Source organism: Pinus tabuliformis, chromosome J (assembly GCF_031772625.1).
Source record: "Pinus tabuliformis cultivar Carrire ecotype Pingquan chromosome J, CPIR1, whole genome shotgun sequence".
In the NCBI taxonomy this organism is placed as follows: domain Eukaryota; kingdom Viridiplantae; phylum Streptophyta; class Pinopsida; order Pinales; family Pinaceae; genus Pinus; species Pinus tabuliformis.
Window position 1 is genome coordinate 188070566 of NC_142295.1, and position 24017 is coordinate 188094582.

The 24017-nt window shown below is 39.5% G+C and overlaps 2 non-coding genes across 2 annotated transcripts; both read left to right on the forward strand.

The window, feature by feature from the left end:
- The first annotated feature begins 21618 nt into the window (after positions 1-21618).
- LOC149226309 (small nucleolar RNA R11/Z151) lies at positions 21619-21711 on the forward strand. The gene has a single exon (XR_016248570.1). It is a non-coding gene; the product is annotated as a small nucleolar RNA R11/Z151 (small nucleolar RNA).
- Positions 21712-21764: 53 nt separating this feature from the next.
- Positions 21765-21858, forward strand: LOC149226310 (small nucleolar RNA Z152/R70/R12). Its single transcript, XR_016248561.1, has one exon. It is a non-coding gene; the product is annotated as a small nucleolar RNA Z152/R70/R12 (small nucleolar RNA).
- Positions 21859-24017: the final 2159 nt, after the last annotated feature.

The following is a 24017-nucleotide window of genomic DNA, read 5'->3' on the forward strand; positions in this document are numbered from 1 at the left end:
ACAAATTTTGGGTGGTTTTTTGCATCAGTGTTTGATAGTTTCGTTTTTTTCTTTCAGATTTTTTTCACATAGTGGTTTAGCCCATATTTCTCTAATTTTGATTAATGAATTAAGATTGTGATATAATCCGAGTTAATGGATTATGGATTTTGGATGCTACAAGATCATATATATTGTAATGTAAAATAACGTAGTTGGCTGATGATAAAATTTAGAGGTGTGACTCTGAATGGTTTGTTGGTTTTCCAGGTTTGGTTTTCTAGGGTAAATCTATATGTAATATGTGATTTCCATTTTTTTAGTTTTATGTTTATTAATAATTTGTGTATGCATTATATTATTGTATAAGGTTTAAACATTACAATACATTAATGGATAACAAATAGAGAAGATATAACCAAAGTACAAGCACACTTGGTAGAAGAAGGCACATGTGAAAGTTAGTTCTTTGGATATGTGGTGTGAATCCATTTAGGGGGTAAGGAATGTTAAGGGAAAGTTTTCTCCCCATCTTCCTTTCTTGACATCTCCAAATGTATAACTTGTGTTAATTCTTATTCTTAACCACCCTAATATCTTCCCCTCCTTATTGATTCCACTTCATGTAGGTCTTAGTGTAATTAGACCACCCAAAGAAATTTCTCCACTAGTTCTAACCAATCCCATGATCCCTATCACTTTTGAACCCAATCTAAAGCCATTGAAGGACTCTATCAAACATAAAAATAATAAACTTACAAAAAATCATTTCATCTCATTTGGGTTTAGATTGCATGTGATTTCATCACTCCCTGTCCCCCCAAGTCGCGATACAACATTAACCCCATCAACATTCTCAATGACGAACCACCCACCATGCCCACCCCCATTATAGAGGAAATATTTGTACCATGCACTTATCTTGTTGTCCTTTTCCATTTACATACAATTTCTATGGTGGACACCCCTTTTTCCATTCCCTTCAAGAAGCTCCATCATTCCAAAATTGTCTACACATGTGCACAAAAATCACTCCATGTCATCCATTACTATACATACACATCATAAGTGACTCCCGTGTCTTACCTTCTTCTACCCCCGTTATGGCAGATTATTTTGTCTCCTCGTCCCTTTTCATTTACAACTTTTGTGATGGACACCCCTTTTTCTATTCCCTGCAAGAGGCTCCCACCATTACAAACTTGCCTACACATGTGCACACAAATCCCTCCATCCCATCCATTACACTACATACACCTCATAATTGACACTCATATATTACCATCTTTTATCCCCCTTATGTCATAGTATGTTGTCTCCTTGTATGTTCCCCACTTAGAGTCCTACCTAGAAATTATTCTACTTTCACCTCACTCCCCTTTGTGGACTCCTACTACTAATTCAAAGGATCCTACCCTTCCCAACTCCTCTACTTTTTATATCCCTAATCCCCCTTGAGCATTTATGCACAATCTAGTCTTACTTTATTCTCCTTTTAAAGACTATGTTATGTTATAGCCCTATTGCATAATTGCATTCTCTTGATCCCTCATACAAGTGATTAAGGGACTTAGACTTACTCGTGCAATCTAAGCGCCAAAACATTTTAAGTGATAATATCCATCTATTTTTAGTTGATAACATCTTTATAGATTGTTTTGAGCAATCAAATATTCATGTTGGGGGATTTTTGTGATTCCCATTAATTTACCAATTATTTCTACTTGTGTATCTTGCTAGAGAATTTCAAACACATGTAGATATCCTTTGTTTCTTTTAAAAGATGTCATTCATGTGTCTAAATATGATTATTTCACATACAATCTAATACTTCACATAAGTCTAGAAATTTGTAAGGGATTAAAAAACAATGGTGTGTGATGCAGGTAAGTTCCCTCTACAAACAAAGACAACCCCTCTAGCCCTAGAGTGGGTCAAGTCACAGCAAGACAAAGACAATAGCTAATTCCTTAAATAGTTATCATTGAAGAGGCCTACCTCATACCGGTGTTTGATGAAGTCTTCATCAAGTCACTTCAGCTATCACTTTCTTCTCCTTGATGAATGATTCACCTGAAACAACATATGAAAATGAAAAAACACATAATAGAGCACAACATCGAACTATCTAATTATAGAGTCAAGGAACCATAAGCTATCAACATACATTTCATACATGATATAGGAAATAACCATTGATTGTATTAATATAAACAATAATAAAGCTTACAACCACGCCTTGACGTCGCAAGCTTCCTTGAAGGGTCCGATCAATATGTCTCCATAAGCATTCACTCTCAAAGGTCTCCCAGAAAGACTGATGACTCTCTCTCACCCAAAAGCACAAGTATGAAACCAAGGCAATCATAACAAGGCTTCCTTCTTATAAAACCATTTCACACTATCAATCCACAACATGAGAGGGTTATTCTCCTACCTCACAAACTATTGCTAGGCTATCAGCAATCCAAACTGTAAGCTATCAATCCAACAAACCAAGAACTAGCTAACTAAGAACCATCACTCCAAAAAAACTAGCTGATCATAGCCATGGAGGATGCTTTTATAAGAGGGGCCTCCATAAATGAGGGGAGAGGAAGCTTATCTTCACGGGAGGTTACTCAAAAGGCAGAACCACCATCTCAAATGAGGAGAGACGAACTTCTTTGACCCAACAACTAGCTCTAGAACCACCTAGAAGCATTCTTTTTGAACTAATTCGCCATATCTGGGTCGTCGCTGGTCAAACACTCAGACTCAGAGACGACGTCGTGAGGCGTTAGTTCATTCTAGGCCATCGTCGCAGGGAGGATACTGATGACCTGCGACGATCTTGAAACATGAGTAAAAAGGGGTCAACTTCAGGAGTAAAGAGTTTAGGCAATCTTCTTGAGTAATAGGAAGATTTGGACACATATTTTTGTATATGACAAAGAGTAGATGTCATTCAGGGACCGACTCTATCCACGATTAGGGGATGCAGGGTCGGTGAAAAAATACTGTGTAACAGATGCCCCCTAAAGCATGAAGGCCGAGAGAGTGGGAGGGGTGAAATGCTTTACGAAACCATAACTGAATCAGAACACCATCGTAGAGAACCTGCAGATGCAAGTACAACTGATATCTCTGATAGTGAAAGAAGTACACATAGTCGAGGTATGGGCGCAGCCATCCAAAGACAAATAGAACTAGTATGTGGTATGGACGTAGCCATCCAGTCAAAAAGACCATATGAAAACACAGGTATGGTCGCAGCCATCCAGAAAAACTCAGGTATGGTCACAACCATCCAATCAAAAGAGTCATGTATAAATAATCCACGCAACCTGGACTTGTGTAATCTGAGCCCAGGGTCTTGAATCCCGACTTGTCCATCGTACAATTTCTAATATGTGAATAAATGTGTTGAAGTCGAGCATACTAGAAAATCACTTGATTATCGGTCAATGATGTGAACCGTTAACAAGCGCGAGAGAGACCACCAGTAATGTCAATGGTTCTCAAGGTACTGCTAGTACAATCCACAAAGTGTGAAGAATGATCTGGAGTCAAACACTTGTGAAATCACCCGATCGAAGACCAATGATGTAAGTCTGTCGTCGAATGTGAAGAACTTGCCATTGAGGCATGCAAGTTCCAAGGTACCCGAAAGGAGTCTCTAGATCAACTTCCTGGATAATGAGTTGATGTCAACAGGAAGCGATCCATCACAGGAGGGCCATAATGTTTCCCACATCAACAACATGAGACAAAGGAACAAGATGAAGATGGATGAAACAGAGAATCAGAGGAGGATGTAAGGGTGAAAACTACAAAAGGATTAAGCTCTTGAACATATCGGTGACACGACTCTAGAATGTGGCAGCATTTTGGTACCAAGGGATTGAAGGTCATGCAGAGACAGTAGGGATCGAATGGAATGAGGCAAAATGAAGAACCCAAATCCCAGAAGGCCAATGACGAAGTGAGGATATCCCAAACCCGATGAGAAGTAAAAAGTGTCGATGTTCAAGAGCGACAAGCTACCGTAGGTAATCAACAGAATATTCCCAAATTTCCCCCCACCATTGCTGGTGAGTACCCCAATTATTTTTGAAACACAAGCTTGAAGGGGATAACATATGATTTCAATATAAGTTTGTCCTTCGGACAAATCCAACACAGTGATATTTTTACGAGCCCTAGGGAGGAGAAGCTCGGGTCTCATCATGGCGACGAGTCCAATGTCGTCAGGGTTTAACGAGTCCGACATAGGTAAAACTCGGAGTCTTTTTCATGTTTAGAGAGTTTGAAAAAGACACAGAAAAGAAAACTCCAAAGGGGCCCTTTTCGTAAATTTGTCCCTCAAATCCGAAAAGGTAGAAAACAATATCCAAGGGAACCTATTGACCATGGAAGATCAACGTATACCTTTTTCATAAGTAATCTATCCCAGCCTGAAAAAGGGGTAAATGTATACTGGGTAGATGACGCTTCACAACGTTTAACAAGTTCAAAGCGACAAGAGCTCGAAGATATTTTCATTTTTAAAAGGGTCAGAAAAGATCTTGAAAGTGGGCCCCCCATTTTATTTCCTTTACGAGTTAAAATGGAAAAATACTTGGCAATCTTTTTAGCTTATACGAGTCAGAAAAGAGCTTAAAGGTGACTCGTCCTAGAGGAAAGAGTGTTATAAAGGGTAGCAACTGGTTCTGACAATGGTGGAACTGCTCAAAACATGTAATGGTCAAGAGGTTGGCTAATAAAACCACTTATCGTTACGGTCCCTTACAAAAAGGAAAAACAACCAAGTGAAAGCATATGATCGGCCAAAGAGATGGTGGTGATGGAATGAAACAACCAAGGCTCATCTAGCAGAAATCAGATGATTAAAATGACAATCACGAGACGTAAATCAAGTGTGGGTTCAGTTTTACACAAGCTTGAAACGAACAACTATGCTTGAATAAGTTTCGCATGCCCCCAACATAATGATTCAATCAAGGTATATCCCCCCCAAGCTTCATTGCATTCAATTAGGTGGATGTAATGAAGGTTCAGTTTCGAGATCCAGGAAAGACTGGACTAGGATTTTACGAGATCTCAATCAAAGACTCGATTGGGAAAAGGGAGTTGTTGTTGAAAATGCAACAAGATGAGAGCTTAGTGGAAAGGAGTCGCCTTCACTAAGTGGGCCCGCAGGCTATTTTTGGCGCAAAGTTTATTTTTAGACTATGTCTATTTTTAGACATATGGATCATGGTCTATGAGTTGTAGGATGCTATTTGTGGATGATTGGTCATGTTGGTAAAAATAGATGGACTTCTATTTTTTAGACATATGGACAGAGTCTATTTTTAGACTGCCAGGCTAAAAATATAACAGTCGAATATTATTAGCTCTTAATAATATTTGGACTATAAACATTATCTTATCCTCTTGGAGCACTTCAGTTTGAGCTACGGATGTGGCACATGCAACTGCCAGAAGGAAATACGCTTTTCTTATGGGTCAGTTGAGCTATTGCATGGTGGACTTCAGTTAGAACTCAAGTGATTGAGTTTGGTGGAGTTGATGGAGTTGTGTTCAGTTTGACTTGGTTGAACTAGTTGTATTTAGTCTAACTGCAGAATACACTAGTGATGATTGATGTGAATTAATTATTCATTAATTCACTAATTATTAACTCATAAAGCAACTAAAGAATACATCAGTTAACTTAGTGCATGGACAGTTCAGTGGAGACAAGTGTTAGAGGTGGGTGAAAGAGTGAGACTGCTATCAGTTGTGACTATAGCTGTGCATGAGATTTGCACATGCAATTGATGGAGATTGCCAATGAGGATTGTGCAGTACAAGCCAAGGAAAACGAGCTTGGATCATTCCTATTCTTGCTTTGGATTGCGCAGTAGAGGCAGGCAGACAACGGAGGAGATTTGAACCTGTGACTTGATTCAGATCTGAGCTAGTTTGTGTGTAGCAGGTGGAGATAGTACTGAGTACTTGTGAGGAGTATTGTACTATGTATTCTTACATGTTCTCTATCATTACAATATACAGATAGTTGGGGGTTTTCAGCTATATGCTTTCCCCGATTACATACTGTGTTGATATGTGTTATTGATGTGTTTCAATGTGCGCATGCGAATGTTTTGATTCTACAAATTGATGATCAACGTAGAGGAGGTTATGTATTATGCATGCATTCCACAAATAGTGTATAATCAGGATAATCTCTGTGAATAAGTGTCATATTATTCAAAATTTCTACATGGTATCAGAGCAGAGTTGATCATCAGATCTATTATTTAGAAAGTGATTACATTTTATTTCTTCAGGCAGAGTCTGTAATCGGGCTAGGTAGCCTCTGGATTCATCCTTCTTTTGGAAGGTGAGATATCCGGTAAAAGCCCATACAGTCAATCTCTGTACGAGAAATACTTTGTTCTCACGAATTTTAGATCAGAAGCGGTTGAGTTTTGAGCTGGTGGAATTCGAATTTGTAGCAGTGTTTTCTTGGTGTCAAAGTTGAAATGTCTTTCAACGGATTGCGATTGGAGTATGCTCTTGAGGGCAGCTTGAATTATATTGCATGGAAAGACAGGATGGAGGCGGTGTTAGATGACAATGGGTTGAAGGAGTTCATAGAGGCTAAGGTCCCAAAGCCTACTGATGCTGCTCACGTTGAGGTTTGGCAAAAGAAGACAACAAAGTGTCGAAGGATTCTGTTGGAGGGCGTGAAGGATCACATTGTATCTAGCCTGCATGGAAAGGCTTCTCCATACTTGATGTGAAAAGTGTTGACAGACTTATTCCAAAGCAAGAGTGACCAGAGGAAGTTGGCGCTCAAGGATAAACTCAGAAACATTAATGTGAGAAAGGAGACAATATGCCCAAGTATCTCACGAAGTTCACTCAATGCTGGGATGAGCTGGGAAGTGTGGGGGTGACTGTCAATGATGAGGACTTAGTGAGCTTGGCTCTACTTGGTCTTTCGAAGAGTTGGCATTCCTATCAGGACTTTGTCAATGGTCAGGAGAAATTGCCAGGATGGGAGAGACTTTGGTCAGATCTTGTGCAAGAGGAGATCAGGCGGAATACCGGGGATGGATCTTCATCAAAGGCACCTGATGAAGAAAATTGCGCTTTGGCTGCCAAAGCAAAGAAGGGGAAGAACAAGAAAGCTTCTCATTCCGGTGCGAAAGGCAAGAAGCAAGACATGTCCAAGGTGAAGTGCTTTCACTGTCACCAGCACGGACATTATGCCACAAATTGTCTACAAAAGAAGAAAAATAAGCAAGCTGCTGGATCTGCAGTGGGAAAGACCTTAGCCTTGTAATTTGAGCTGGATTTTTCATTGATCGCATGCTTGGTATCAAGTGTGATGGGATCGATATGGTTCTTGGACAGTGGTGCATCTTTTCCCATGACAAGAGATCGAGATTTGTTTTCTGATCTGGAGGAGAAAGATCTTGGAGTGCACATCGAGATGGGCGATGATGGTAGATACAGTGCGATCGGTATTGGTACCATTTCATTTGAGAGGGAGTCTGGTAAACCCTTCGTATTTAAGGAAGTGATGCATGTTCGAGGATTGAAGAAGAATCTTATCTCTGTGGCGATGTTAGAAGACAAGGGATATGATGTTGTTTTCAGCGAGGGAAAGGCTTTCCTGCGCAGTAAGACAACTGGAGAAACCCGGAAGATAGGGGTTCGAGTTAGGAACCTTTATCAGTTGCATGTAGATGGCTGCATAGCAATGGCATGCAAGGCAGAAGGATTGGTGAGCCAGGATGATGGCGAGCTATGGCACAGGAGATTGGGCCACCTTCGCCATGGAGCCTTGAAGATACTGCAACAGATTACTACTGGGCTTCCTAAAGGCACTCTTGCACAGTCAAATCAGTGCAAGGGGTGTACTTTGGGAAAATTTGTGAAAGCCACCTTTCGCGAGAAGGATAGTCACGCCACAATGATCCTTGAGAGAATTCACACAAACGTGTGTGGACCTTTCTTAGTAGCTTTGACAGCAAAGCACATGTACTATGTGATATTTGTTGATGATTTCTCTCGGAAGTGTCGGATCTTCTTCATGCAGAAGAAGAGCGAGACATACTCAAAGTTCTATGAGTTCAAAGAACTGGTCGAGAAGGAATCGGGGAAGAAGGTGAAGGCTCTTAGGAGCGACAATGGTGGTGAATTCATCTCTGGCGAGTTCAAGGACTTCTGCAGCGCAGAAGGGATTCGAAGAGAGCTCATAGCTCCCCATAACCCACAGCAGAACGGGGTTGCTGAGCAGAAGAACAGAACGATCGTGGGTGCTGCATGGGTGATGTTGCATGATCAGGGCCTACCCCTTCACTTGTGGGCGGAAGCATGCAATACTGCAGTATATGTGCAAAACCGTTGTCCTCACAAGATACTTGGCATGAGTACACCCGAGGAGGCTTATTCTCGTAAGAGGCCTGATATTTCTCATTTGAGGATTTTTGGTTCTAACGTTTACATGCATGTGACGAAGGATACCAAGAAGAAGCTGGAGCCGACCGCAGAGGTTGGGATATTTGTGGGGTACACTGATACGCCCCACAACTATCGTGTGTATTTGCCAGATAGTCGCAAGACTGTTGTGCGACGGGATATCAAATTTCAGGAGGAGAAAGCCATGAAGTGTTTGCTTGAGAGGGAGCCACACTTGCATGCAGATGAGGAGCTATTAGTTCCTAAGGATGAGCTTTAGGAGGTGGATCAACCACAAGATGAAGTTCATGGAGTGGAAGAGACCACTCATGCAACGCCAACCATCAGAGGGCGAAAGCGCACTATAGAAGATGAGCGACTGGCTCAAGATGCAGAGAAGGTTGTAGGACCACCTACAGGACAACGCAGACAGAGACAGTCACCTGATCGATACACTGGATACATGTCTCTTGTGAGCAAATGTGTTGTGACTGAGCCATCCTCTTTCGAGGAAGCCGTGGAGGATCCTGCATGGGTAGATGCCATGGTGGAAGAGTATGATTCGATTGTCAGAAACAGTGCATGGGAGATTGTCCCAAGACCGGAGGGGAAATCAGTGGTGGGTTCGATATGGATCTACAAAGTGAAGCAGGCAGCTGACGGGAGTGTGGAGAAGTACAAGGCAAGATTTGTTGCCTGAGGCTTCTCACAGATAAAGGGGATCGATTATGAGGAAACCTTTGCACCTGTCGCAAGGTATTCTTCCATACGGATGATTCTTGCTCTCTCAGCGTAGATGGGGTGGCACATTCATCAGATGGATGTGAAGACTGTGTTCCTCAATGGAGTCATTGAGGAGGAGGTGTACATAGAGCAGCCCGAAGGTTTTGAGATCTTCAGCAGTGAGTCACATGTGTGTAGGCTCAAGAGAGCGTTGTATGGGTTGAAACAAGCACCACGTGCTTGGTACACATGGATAGACAGTTATTTCACTGGACTTGGATTCTCCAAGAGTGAGGCGGATCCTAACCTATACCAGATTGTGGTGGAGGGTAAGTTGCTTATCATTGTACTTTATGTAGATGATTTGATTTTGACGGGAGATGAGTTGTTGATACTTTCATGCAAGGAGGATCTTGCTAGGGAGTTTGAAATGAAGGACTTGGGCCTCCTTCATTATTTCCTGGGATTGGAAATTTGGCAGCGCAGTGATGGACTATTTGTTTCTCAGGGTAAGTATGCTCGGGAGATACTGGAGAAGTTCAACATGCATGGCTGCAAGCCTGTTGATACTCCTCTTCTTGGAGGTTGGAGGAAGGAGGATGCTACTTCAGCGGAGGTAGTGGATGCCACTGTTTATCGACAGTTGGTGGGGTCACTTATGTATCTGGTCAATACACGACCCGATATATGCTATGCTGTTAACCAGCTTTCACAAGCTATGGTTAAGCCAACCAAGCTCTTCTGGAAGGCAGGCAAGCATGTATTGCGTTATCTCAGAGGCACATCGGGATATGGATTGTGGTACAGACAGGAGGATGAGGTGAAGCTATGTGGCTTCACGGATGCAGATTGGGCAGGGAGCCCAACAGACAGAAAGAGCACATTTGGAGGGATTTTCAGTATCGGGTCAACAATAGTTTCTTGGTACAGCAGGAAGCAGAGATCCGTGGCACTAAGTTCAGCAAAAGCCGAGTATATGGCAGCAAGTTTGGCTGCATGCGAGGCTCTATGGATGAGGAAGATCCTGGTCGGGTTGTTCGGGTCACACTTGGAGCCTACAATGATTTATTGTGATAACCAGAGTTGCATTAAACTCTCGACTAATCCAGTATTTCATGATAGATCCAAGCACATCGACATTAGGTACCATCATATCAGAGATTGTGTGCAGGGGAGAATCATGTTACTTTCATACATTCCAACGGAGGATCAGGATGCTGATATCTTGACGAAGGCGCTCACCAGGAGCAAATTCAAATACCACCAAGGCAAGATAGGGGTTGCAGATAATCCATATCTTGTTGAGAGGGAGTGTTGAAAATGCAACAAGATGATGGAGCTTAGTGGAAAGGAGTCGCCTTCACTAAGTGGGCCCGCAGGTTATTTTTGGCGCAAAGTCTATTTTTAGACTATGTCTATTTTTAGACATATGGATCAAGGTCTATGAGTTGTAGGATGCTATTTGTGGATGATTGGTCATGTTGGTAAAAATAGATGGACTTCTACTTTTTAGACATATGGGCAGAGTCTATTTTTAGACTGCCAGGCTAAAAATAGAATAGTCGAATATTATTAGCTCTTAATAATATTTGGACTATAAACACTATCTTATCCTCTTGGAGCACTTCAGTTTGAGCTACGGATGTGGCACATGCAACTGCCAGAAGGAAATACGCTTTTCTTATGGGTCAGTTGAGCTATTGCATGATGGACTTTAGTTAGAACTCTAGTGATTGAGTTTGGTGGAGTTGATTGAGGAGGTAATGGAGTTGTGTTCAGTTTGACTTCGTTGAACTAGTTGTATTTAGTCTAACTGCAGAATACACTAGTGATGAGTGATGTGAATTAATTATTAATTAATTCACTAATTATTAACTCATAAAGCAACTAAAGAATACATCAGTTAACTCAGTGCATGGACAATTCAGTGGAGACAAGTGTTAGAGGTGGGTGAAAGAGTGAGACTGCTATCAGTTGTGACTATAGCTGTGCATGAGATTTGCACATGCAATTGATGGAGATTGCCAATGAGGATTGCGCAGTACAAGCCAAGGAAAACGAGCTTGGATCATTCCTATTCTTGCTTTGGATTGCGCAGTAGAGGCAGGCAGACAGCGAAGGAGATTTGAACCTGTGACTTGATTCAGATCTGAGCTAGTTTGTGTGTAGCAAGTCAGGTGGAGATAGTACTAAGTACTTGTGAGGAGTATTGTACGATGTATTGTTACATGTTCTCTATCATTATAATATACAGATAGTTGGGGGTTTTCAGTTGTATGCTCTCCCCGGTTACATACTGTGTTGATATGGGTTATTGATGTGTTTCAATGTGCGCATGCGAATGTTTTGATTCTGCAAATTGATGATCAACGTAGAGGAGGTTATGTATTATGCATGCGTTCCGCAAATAGTGTATAATCAGGATAATCTCTATGAATAAGTGTCATATTATTCAAAATTTCTACAGTTGTTTCATTTTTTAACGAGGTTGACACAGTGAAAGAACTATCCTCAGGACATTTGTTTCATTTTTTAACGAGGTTGACACGAGATCAAGAACTCTCATCAAGACGCCTTGATTCATTTTTTAACGAGCTTTACACAAGACAAGGAACTATGCTCCATACTCCTTGTTGCATTTTTTAACGAGGTTGACACAAGAAAAGAACTATCCTCTGGACCCCTTATTTCATTTTTTAATGAGGTCGACACAAGAAAAGAACTATCCTCGATCAAACTGTTCATGGACCATATGAAAACAGGGCTCCCAAGAGGTCTTCACTAGACAGAAGGACCACACTCTAAGAGGAATACAGGTCATTAGGTACCAATGATAGATCGGGTTCTAATGCCCCCAATACATGATGTACGAGACCATCTGCGTGATCATCAACAAATGTGGAGACAGAACGGCTAGCCACATAATTGACCTGTGGCAAGGAAGGTACTGCTAGAAAATAAGAGCCGATAGGGGATGATGGTTGCAAAGGAGGTACTTGGTGACCAAAGAACGACAATTGATCTATAGTCACAATTATTCTGTCATGTGGAAAACAAACCACATGGAAAAGCAAAGAAACAAGAGCTCCCATGACATAAATATAGTCGCGGCCAAGGAGAAGATTGAAATCCAACGCACCTTGGACGACCATCACGTCTATATAGACGATTTTACCTCCCAAAGTAATAGGGAACTTCAGAAGGATCCCTAAGGGTTGACTGGTTCCTTCGTCGAAAGCCAACAGATTCTGGGTGACAGGCACAAGCTGTGGGGAGCCCAAATCTTGCCAAGTAGTGGAAGACATGAGGCTAATAGATGCACCTTCATCCAAGAGAGTGCCAGGTACTGCCATATTATAGGCGTGTACTGTGATCTGGAAAGGCACATAAGATGGGAGGCGGAAAGTAGTCAAGTGACTCCAATCGAAGGAAACGATAGAACTACTTGGTGGGGGTATCGTATGATTGCCCCCATGCGCTGCGGGAATAGAAGGAGGACTCTCTTGATTAGCTGGGACAGGAGGGTCACTTTTGGATTTATGAGAATCTAAAGAAACTATAAGAACATGAGCAGTATGATCATTATGCTCTTCCGGAACAGAATGAACAACTGGTGGCGAAACCAAGCCGACACTCTCTTCGACCAATGGTTGGTCAGGAACAGACATAACACAGTCAGGCTCAGGAAGAGCAGGATGGGCAAGAGATGAATCCAATTCAATCTCTTTACCAATCTAGGGAGGGTTAGAAGAAAGCCTCTGATAACCAACAAGAAGTTGGGGTTGAGGAGCTGTAAGGTTTTCCAAAACTTTGGAAGCTTTATCCATGAGAGGACAAAGGTGAAGAAGATGTTCGCCTTCACATAACCTACAGGGGAATCTAATCTTCCCTTTCTTCTTACCACTGCTAGCTGAAGGTGTAACATCGACATGATCTTTAGAGGTCGATAAGGATGGTTGAATCATATCTCGAGACCATACTTCTAAGATCCTGGGAATACCAGGACAATCTCAAAGGAAATGGTCACCCTTGCACAACTTACAAGGAAATTTGACCTTCCGTGGAGGATCAGAAGGTTTTTCTATCGGAGGTGCACTTAGAGCAATAGTCGCACGGTTGGCCTCTCGCTTATCTAACTTCTTCTTCTTCGTCTTCCTCTTCTTCTTCTTAGCCTCTTGGTTACTGGATTTGGAACTTTCACCAGGCAAAGTAGAAGAGGAGGGTGAAGAAATAGGGGAAGAAAGCAAAGGGTCAACCCTAGAATCATCGTGATGTGATTCAAATGAAGGAGACAACAGAGCAGGAGTCGGGATGCTCGGGACCATCGAGGTTGAAAACAACCAAACAGGTAGGCCAATGGTTAACCCAGGCAGGGACAACGTTGCCATATAAGGAGCACCAACATTTCCAAAAGAAGGAAAAGGACCAGGATTCCAATCTGGGGGGAGACCTTGACTGGTAGACTTTGGAAATGTTGCCATTGGAATTGACTTGAAAGAAACACTAATTGTAACCAAGAATATTTCATGCGTAGTTAATTTTACAACATTGAAACAAAACTTTGCCTTTTCATATTTTAAGAGTCGAGAAAAGGACGAAAGGTGACTCTCGAAGTTTAATGAGCCTGAAAGGACAAGTGCTCATATGATCCTTTTACTTTTAAGGAGTCGAAAAGGAATGAAAGTGACTACTCTAAAAACTCTAGACAAGAGGGTTTACCAGACAAATCGTAAAACTACATATACACATTGGTAATAAAATGAAAGAGAAATGACCAAGGAATTTCCGTACGGCAGTCAATCTTCCTGAATTCTGTGTTTGGTGTGTTATGATCAGTAAGGCGACAGACTCAACTTCCTAGGGATAAAAGGATTTCAACCTAATGGGGTCTCCCACCATATACTCGACGGTACAGGGAGCACAAGTCCATACTAGCACTTATCGAATCACAGAGGAGGAATCACCCAACCTCAGTGAAAACAACAACCACTAGGTTTAACGACGCCGAAACATGTCTCTAGCCTAGACCTCTAGATATAAGTGTTAAGTTCTAATGTGTTTTTAGGTTAATTCAATGAATTTTAACAGTGGATCTTGAATTAAGTTTCGACTTCAAGGCCTTACTGAATGTATCTTTAACACTCTTATAATGTAATTAGATGAGCAAAAAACCATTCCTTTCGATGAACGACTACCTAAATGAGGGTAAGGAGTTCATTTCCAAGCGAACAAAAACAATAACAAGCAAATGCAAGCATGGCAGTGCAAGCAAGTAATCCAATCAATAGGAAACACAAGGCATCAATTTTCGCTTATCTCGCAACTATATGACGAAAAATGAAAGATTTGAATTTCGCTTTTCAATTCCTAATCATAAAGAATCTACTAATGCAAACATGCTTTCATTTTCATATACTATATGAGTGTAACCCCTCTAGCCCTAGAGTGGGTCTAGTCACAACAAGACAAAGACAATAGCTAGTTCCTTAAATAGTTATCATTGAAGAGGCCTACCTCATACCGATGTTTGATGAAGTCTTCGTCACGTTGCTTCAGTTATCGCTTTCTTCTCCTTGATGAATGATTCACTTGAAACAACATATGAAAATGACAAAGCACATAATAGAGCACAACAACAAACTATCTACTTATAGAGTCAAGGAACCATAAGCTATCGATATACATTTCATACATGATATAGGAAATAACCATTGATTGTATTAATATAAACAACAGTAAAGCTTACAACCATGCCTTGACATCACAAGCTTCCTTGAAGGGTCCAATCAGTATGTCTCCATAAGCATTCACTCTCAAAGGTCTCCCAGAAAGATTGATGACTCTCTCTCACCCAAAAGCACAAGTATGAAACCAAGGCAATCACAACAAGGCTTCCTTCTTATAAAACCATTTCACACTATCAATCCACAACATGAAAGGGCTATTCTCCTACCTCACAAGCTATTGCTAGGCTATCAGCAATCCAAACTGTAAGCTATCAATCTAACAAACCAAGAACTAGCTAACTAAGAACCAACACTCCAAAAAAACTAGCTGATCATAGCCATGGAGGATGCTTTTATAAGAGAAGGGGCCTCCATAAATGAGGGGAGAGGAAGCTTATCTTCATGGGAGGTTACTCAAAAGGCGGAACCACCATCTAAAATGAGGAGAGGCGAACTTATTTGACCCAACAACCAGCCCCAGAACCACCTAGAAGCATTCTATTTGAACTAATTCGCCATATCTGGGTCGTCGCTGGTAAAACACTAAGACTTAGAGATGACGTCGCGAGGTGTTAGTTCATTCTGGGCCATCGTCGCAGGCAAGATACGAATGACCTGCGACGATATTAAAACATGGGTAAAAAGGGGTCAACTTCAGGAGTAAAGAGTTTAGGCAATCTTCTTGAGTAATATGGAAGATTTGGACACATATTTTGGTATATGACAAAGAGTAGATGTCATTCAGGGACCGACTCTATCCAGGATTACAGGATGCGGGGTCGGTGACAAAATACTGTGTAACATGGTGAAATAAGATATATCCATTGAAGGCATAGAAATGGTATGGCTACAACTTTTAAAAGAGTTCCTACCATTAAAGTCTTGATGTGAAGTGCATCATGTGGAAAAAAGATATGAATCGCAATTGTCTCATCAACTTGAGAAATTGGGAATGAAGTACTTTCATGAAGTACACACTATAAACACATGAAGATACAAATGTTACAATTGAGGTTTAATTTGAGAAATTGGTAATGAAATACTTCAATGAATTGAAAATTGCAAACATATGAAGATATTATAAGCGATGTTGCACTTGTTTGCAAGTTTCTACATATTAGCTCTTGTCTAAAAAACAATATAATCAAATGAGATAGAAAATGTTTGAGCCTGATGTCAATTATGAATAAGTGCAATAAGTGTGATATTTAAGTTTAGATCTTGAGAAGGTATGTGGGAAACGTTAAAGGATTTAAAGGAAGTGTTGGTTTTCTTTGAAAATTATTATGAAGTTGCCTTTGCTTTATAGGTTGTTTTTTTGTTTTTTTAAGTTAGTAACTCATGTCTTTAATATTATTAGTCCCCGTCGTCAGGGGGCATGGGACTATTGTAATTGATTTTTTGTCATGGCATTAATCTATCTTGAAACTAAGCTTTTTATTGTCTCTATTTCATAAAGTGTGGTTGCCAAACCTATCAAATAAATGTATAAAATTTTTGATCATCTTATTTGGCCTCTTCCCAAGGCAAAGAGGCTATATTGGTCGTATAATTTCTATATTTTTCATATAATTTTTCAAAACCGAAACTAATGTTGGTATTAGTTTCCCGCCATTAAATGTTTGGTTCTTTTTCGCTTACGAATGGTCTATTTCTATAAGTATGGATGTCTTCTCAGGTGAGCAACACACCATAACACATATCACCAAGTTGCGAGGCCACATGGCCATGTGCATGTGAACCTGTAGACAGTTCTTCAGGTGTGACAGATGCAGGTAGACATAGGTTACGGTTATCCAAATTGTCATTACCACCAAACCCTGTATTGCAGCTTGCCGAAAGCCTGACTTCATTAGATTTCTGAAGAATTCGATTTTTGCAGATTTCACAAACAAATGTTTGTTGGGATGCTCAAAATTGTGCAAAAGCCCAGCTTCATTAAATTTCTAAAGATCTCAATTTTTGCAGATTATGCTCAAAAGCTAAAAATTGTGCATGTGGTTGTTGTAGTGGCAAAAACTCAAAATCTCTTAGATTTCTAGTCCAAATTCACCAATTTGCGTTTAAAAACATGACGAAACAAGCCAAGTGGTAAGTATGCCACAATAGACAAAACTTGTGAAGGTCAAGGAGCTTATATATTTTGTGATTTGTAACTATCAAAGCCATCGAAGTAGCCATCAAAGTCAGAGAAGCCAGAGAAGAAGATACACTCCTGGAAGCCAAGAAGATTGAGACAAGCAGGGCTAGGAGAAAAAGACGGAGAGCCTAGGCAGCCCATATGGAAGTAAGGAAAGAGCCAGGCGTACTGGGGAATGAACTGAAAGGGATGCATGGATGGATGCATGGAAGTGGGCAGAAGTGATTAAATGAATGTATGGCCTACAAGCAAGCAGATGTAACTATATGCGGGGAGTGTACGCGGGGAAATTTTCCATCCTTAGATCGGTAAACATGCCACCCTTATCACTCAACTATTTACTGCTATTTTCTTTTCGAGTACTTTCTATGGATAGTGAAACTAGGTGAATTCTCTGCATGCAGTCTAGTTGGTAGCATAACATCTATACACAGTAGCTAGATTCAATTCAATAATGAGGTGCTGAAGGAATAGGTAGGATAGAAGAGGGAATAACTATCACAAGTAGAGTAAAAGGCAAAGCACTAATAATTTTAGTAATTTATGTTCAAAATTGGTTGCTCTATTTGGTTCGCTACAAGCTTCTTCGTGCTTAGGGTTCGCTCTAGCTACCACCTAGCTCTTGGTAAATCTTTTTTGCTACATGTACTAGGTTGGTTTTGTTCCCTGTGTACTTGACTAAATGATTTCTCCTGAGATCGCAACATGGACATTAATAAGGCTATAATGAACCTAACTACGGGTTTTAGTTACAAACCTCCCTTGATGAATGACTTGACATCGAGCAAGGGAGCGAATTCTCATTCGCATTATGAAATCTCATGTGAGCGAGTAAAGAAATTCCACTCGAGAAGCAGAAGTTGGGCTATGGAGATATGGGGTTAGTTCTTTTCCTATCCAAGGTTCCTTCTTTTACACCGCAATGCTACCCCATCGAACCAAACACATAGTTGTGGTCTCTCCTTCCCGCTCGCACAAGAACTAATGAAGTCTAGTTTAGTGAGGCAGTATTGAATAAATCCAAGCAGTTCCAATCTCTGCTCTGCTGGGAGTAGTTCCTCACCCAATTCAAGAAAGCAATTCCGACAATCCATCCAACGAAGAGTAACTAGTTCCCATTCCTTCACTACCATATATGTGTTTCTCCAGAACCAGTCTCTATCTCATGGATTCAATGTCCTTCTACTGCCTAAATATAAACGTTATCCAACCTTTGGCTAAAACAAAACATACCCTCTCCTCCGGTGGTTGTGATGCTTAAACTAGTGCTTCTACCTAAAATAGTGTTTTGACTCGGTAAAATGTAGCATAGTGGATTAGCCACTTAATTCTATATCTGCTGCCTTTCCTGCCTCCAAAGAATATACTGCATGCTTAGAATGGGATGCCGGACTACCTCACTACTTCTTAGATCAACTATTGTTATTCACCATCCATTGTCTCAGATCCTGTGTTCGTCCTCTCCTGCGTCCAGATAAGCATTTAATGCCAAAGCACCCACAAAGGGCAAAGAAAGATATGGACGAAAATGCTACATGTGATGTGATGCTGGGTGTGGGATTGCAAAGAAAGCACATGGGCTACATGCAAGCTTGAAATGCTTACCGTACAACTTTTATAATTTATTACACTATATTTAATGATTATTTATATTTTTTATATGTGGCTAATAACATTATTTTATACACCGTCAACTACCATTTGTCGGGCACGCATGTTAACCACTTTGCCTATCATATACTTATGTTCTTGTCACTATCAATATTAGCGTCCAATAAATTATTATGGTATGTTTTCTTTACTGTTGATGTGTTATTAATGTGTAGACAATAATTAGCATTTTCATCTTATTAAACAATTCAAATTTGTTATTATTCAATATTCTAATTAAATAGATCTCTATTACTCTGTGTCATTATTGTCAGACAACCGCAAGCAAATGACATAATTGAGGCATTCAATAAAATCTTAGAATGAGGCCTAACTAAGGTTTGTGCGGTCAATCACAATGACTTTGGAGCACACAATGTTAGAATTGATGTTCTAAAGGAAGGACAAAATAGTCACCACACCGACTATTTTCTTTGGTTTCGTTATTGTTTTTTTTTTTTTCTCTTTTCCTTCCCTACTATATTTTGAAATAATATTTTATGGGTCACAAAAAAATTATAGTTAGCACGCCAACTAACTACTATTTGTTTTTCCTGTTGGGGAAGCATCTCGCGATCAAACCATAAGGTTGTATGAGCGGTGGTCAAGTCTGAAGGCCGCCGGTTTGGCACAAGGGACATTTTAGAAGTGGGGGATGAATTTATTTTTTATCCCTACTACATCGAGAGATCCACAATGTCATATTGTCATATTCTATTTTTTTGTTTTTTGTTTTTAATGTTATTATTTCCCTTGGTCTTTCCCTAGTGAATTAGAAGTGGAAAGAATGATTACAGTAGCTAAACTGCTTAGCCCATTCTATTAGTCTAGTCATCCCTTCTCTTTCTCTCATATAAAGCTCATAAGATGTAATGAAGTTGTATGCCACTCCGCAACAATGGGTGGTTGTGAGTCTGAAACTCCATGTTTGCTAAAGTTCTTGTATGTACTTTATGATCAAAGCGGAAAGTCTGGGGTTCAATTCTCTCCAGTGTTAATTCAGGGCATATAGTGTTGTTTCAAAGTCCTTAGATCCGCATGTTAGTGAGTGCAGTGTGATTCGTCTTTAGCTTGTAGAGAAAGCATTGAATTGCCAATGATAACCTAGATGTACTTGAGGATTGTCATGTAATAGTGTGCACACCTCTAATAATGGCGTGATCACAACAGATCAAACTCAAGAAATCTGGGATGAAATACAACACTTTGCAAATAAAGAATGTTGAATACAACTAGCAGATATGCTCTTCTAGCTAGAATACCATGTTGAAAAACATTGGTTAAACATAAAGCTCCATCACCCACCCATGCTTGAAAATGCAAGCATGAAGTTTGACATTCCACAAACATTTTTTTTTGGCATATTAAATAGGTCTTCTGAATTTTATACTTCATAGGTATAACCATATGAAACCATAACATAAGCTTAGTAAGCATGCAAAGGCAAGATACACTCCCTGCTTGGCAAGGACTTGTTGCATAACAACCCTCCTTGTTTCTCTTATAACCTATCACTACGCTGTTAGACATATACAAAAGTTAAGTGGTTTTTGGACCATGTTGTGTAACCATGGGAGACAAATTTGTATGAAAATGTAAAAAAATATAGGTGTTTAGTAATTTTGATAAATACGTGGAAAATATTAAAGATAATAGAAAATAATTTGGAATACCAAGAGTGAGAATTGCTTTGCTTTTAAGAAAATTTATAAAATTAACAAAAACCAAAATTTGGAAAATAAGTAATAAAAATGTATTGAAATATATCAAAATCATATAACATTATGGTAAAGATGAGAAGATATAATGTATAAATGTCATATAACCAGCCTAGATCCATCTTAACTTTGGATTTACCAAGTGGCGAGAGGGATCAAATATCTTCACTATAACTAGATTTGCATATCAAGAGATTTGATCCCTCTCGCTCTTGGTAAATCCAGAGTTAAAATGGATCTAAGCTAGTTTAATTTCCACTTTAAATATGATATATTCCACATGAATATTACAACATCTCTACCATACTCGGTTAAGATGGATCTAGGCTAGTTTAATTTCCCCTTTAAATAAGATATATTCCACATGAATATTACAACATCTCTACCCCAATATTCCTACTAGAGGATACATACTCTACCCCCTTCTGGTTTTGAACCTGTGACCTCTTAGGAGGAAATACACGCTCTTAATCATTCTGGTTTTGAACCTGTGACCTCTTAGGAGGAAATACACGCTCTTAATCATTAGGCCCACTCACGCTGTATAGATGTTGTAATGTAATGTTTAATATTTTGACTAAGTTAAATTCCATATAAATAAATTAAATAAAAAGATTAATATAATGTAATATAAACATTTTAACTCAAAATGAAATAAAAAAATAAAAATAAAAATAACCTTGTAAAAATAAAAATGAGTCATGGTATTTACCTCCTATTAAAAGTCCATAATATTGACCCATGATATTTATGTGAAATATAAACTATTTAAAAAATAAAATTAAGCCTACCTTTTAACTTCATGCGTGAAGCTAAAATTCAAACCCTACCCCTTTATTAGAATTTAAGATGATGCCAAAACCATTCATTTCCATGATGCTACACAATAATTCCTCATTTTTCAATCGTTTTTATATATAAAATAATTTCCCATGGAGGATTATTTCATTTAAAGCATGATTATTTATTTGCGTGGAACTTATAGTATACTTGGAGTTTCATTTTGTGGAACCCTAACGACAAAAGCACTACCGTCCCTAAAACCTAGATATGTTGAAACCCTAAATCGTTGGAAACCCTCGTTGCCAGTCCCCCAAATTTTCTACAAATGGGGGTTTCCCAGCCAGCAGAACTCATCGCAGTCGTCTGCCAATCGCTCAGATTCAACGACTGGTTAGCGGCTGTGTCTTTCTTGAGGTAAGTCGTGGCCTTCGTTCGTAAAATTTATGGGTATTTGTATAGTTGGCTGGTGATGATAAAATAATCTTAGCGGATTTCTCTGAGGCGATGCATTTTATCGCTAGAGATGTGTTATTTGTTACACACCCTGAAGCCAAATCTAATAATAATTATAGATTTTTTTTGTGATGCGAAAGTCTCGCTGTCTGCAACGCTGTGATGAGGTTACCTTAATGTTGTTTGGCAGTGGCGGCTTTGCTGCCGTGAGCCTTAACAAAAACGACTTCTTCTTCCACTGAGCGTTGCTTTCCTTTACCCATTTAATTTTGGATTTGTTTGAAGCCTGCATGTATTTCTATAATCCGTCAATCTTTTCTTTTCTTTTGTCTCTTTGTTTTATTTCTTTTCTATCCTTGTAAAGATTTACGCGAAATGCTATTAACCATTTGTTTTATCCATTTATTTCGTAAGTCTCTCTGCAACAGTCAGGACTCTGCATCTAGCTTAGGTGTGATAATCCAATATATTTACTTACGGAAGTTGGACCCGATCAGTACTGTTTAGTATTTGTAAATGCTTTCAACTATCTTGAAGGTTCCATTATATGGTTGGACAATTTCTGGGTTATGGCCTGTATAGAGCATGCTAGGTTTGGCAATGTCACCTGGGCGTAGTCTCATCATCACTCTCTCGATTTTCTAACCATTGCCCTCTTTGCCTAATGTAGTCATTTTGTCTTTTTGGTTTTTTTGGTCCTAACATTCTTATTTTCTTTTCCGCTTATTTGGTCTTTAAAATTGGTCTAGATTATAGAACTGATTCTCTTATAAATAGTTCTGCTAATCATTCTGATATCTAGGTAGATCATATCAATCAGCGTTAAATATTTAGAAATCGAGGCAGATCATACCTACTGAGTTAGATCATATAAGGTTTTGATTTGTTTTTTAAATGAATTTAGGTCGATAATAGAAGCCAGTGGGAATAGGAACTTGATACCCATTTGGGGATTCTTACCACCCTTTTGTTTGCTGGACAGTGTGACAAGACTTTCAGGTTCTACAACCTAAACTTGTTAGAATGAAATTGAGCATGGATATAGATGTTTTTGCCGATATAGGACTTGGAAGGGAATGTGGTTCAAAATTGATTCTTGATAAGTCTCTGCCTACATCTTCCATTCCTTCCACATCAGTTCATAATAAGGCACACCATGGATATATTAAAACAGTGGCATTGCACTTTGTGAAGTGACATGCGTTCTACATCCCAGTAGTGAACTGATTGTAAACCCATGTCGTTATATTTCTGACCATGACTATGCAAAACTGTAATATAATAGTAAATGAACCCCACATATCGACATATCAAACAGTGAACTGCATGATACCTCTATATAGAGAGAGAGAAGCTTTGTCCTCAAAGAAGGCATGGCCGCAGTGGAAACCCACATTTACCTTTCACCATTTACTAAGGCATTCACGAATAACCATTTTTCATAATGTCAAGATCTTGAGGTACATAAGTACAATGTGAAGGCACATGATAATGTCTAGTTTCTCTTCAAAGGAAGCATGACAATACAAAACACTGAAAACCCACATTCAGTATTCACCAGCGCATTCACGGCCAAAGAAGTTGCATTCAAAGGAATCATGTCAAGATGCGCTGAAGCCCCACATTTACCATTCACCAAGACAATTATGGCTAGCAACTTTCAATGATGTCAAGATATTCAGGTACGTAATCACAATGTTAAGGCACATAATGATGTCTACTAATTTCACCTAGTGAGCTGATGCACTCACTACATTGCTTTCTTTCTTACAGTCATCATCAAAAAATTATGAAGTGAAATGCATTCGATGGTGAAAATAACCATATGTGAACTAGAAATGGGAGGGAGCTCACGTCAGAATCATTTGTATCACCAAGACTACAGAACTAGGGTTAAGTGAATGAATTCTGGAATTGATGGTATGTAAGGTTACACTGAACACAATATAGACGTCAAGGCTTGATTTGATGTTATTTAGAGTTCATAGGCCTAGGGTATATGGAGTTTATATTTTATAGAAGTTATGGCATGAATTGATGTGTTTTGATGGTTTATAGGTCCAGGGTATGGGGTAAGTTACAAGACCCTTTTGATACGTGCAAAGAAAGAAAGTCTTAGATAGAGATAAAAACCTTCAAATGAATAATTTAAAAAAATGCTCTGGTGGACAGAGCGGTGCTGTAGCCTGGTATCCCAGGCTATCATGAACGTAGCTGACAAGTAAAAATTTTCTGAAGTCCAAAATGAGCGCGACTGTTATCTCGCACAGCATCCTGGGTATAGTGCTTGGTTATAAGCTAGGAGGATTTCTCTAAGTTGGTTCATTTCGTTGCCAGATATGTGTTGTTTGTTACACCTAAAATCAATTTTTTTAATAGAAGTTGATTTTAATGTGGAAATCTCTC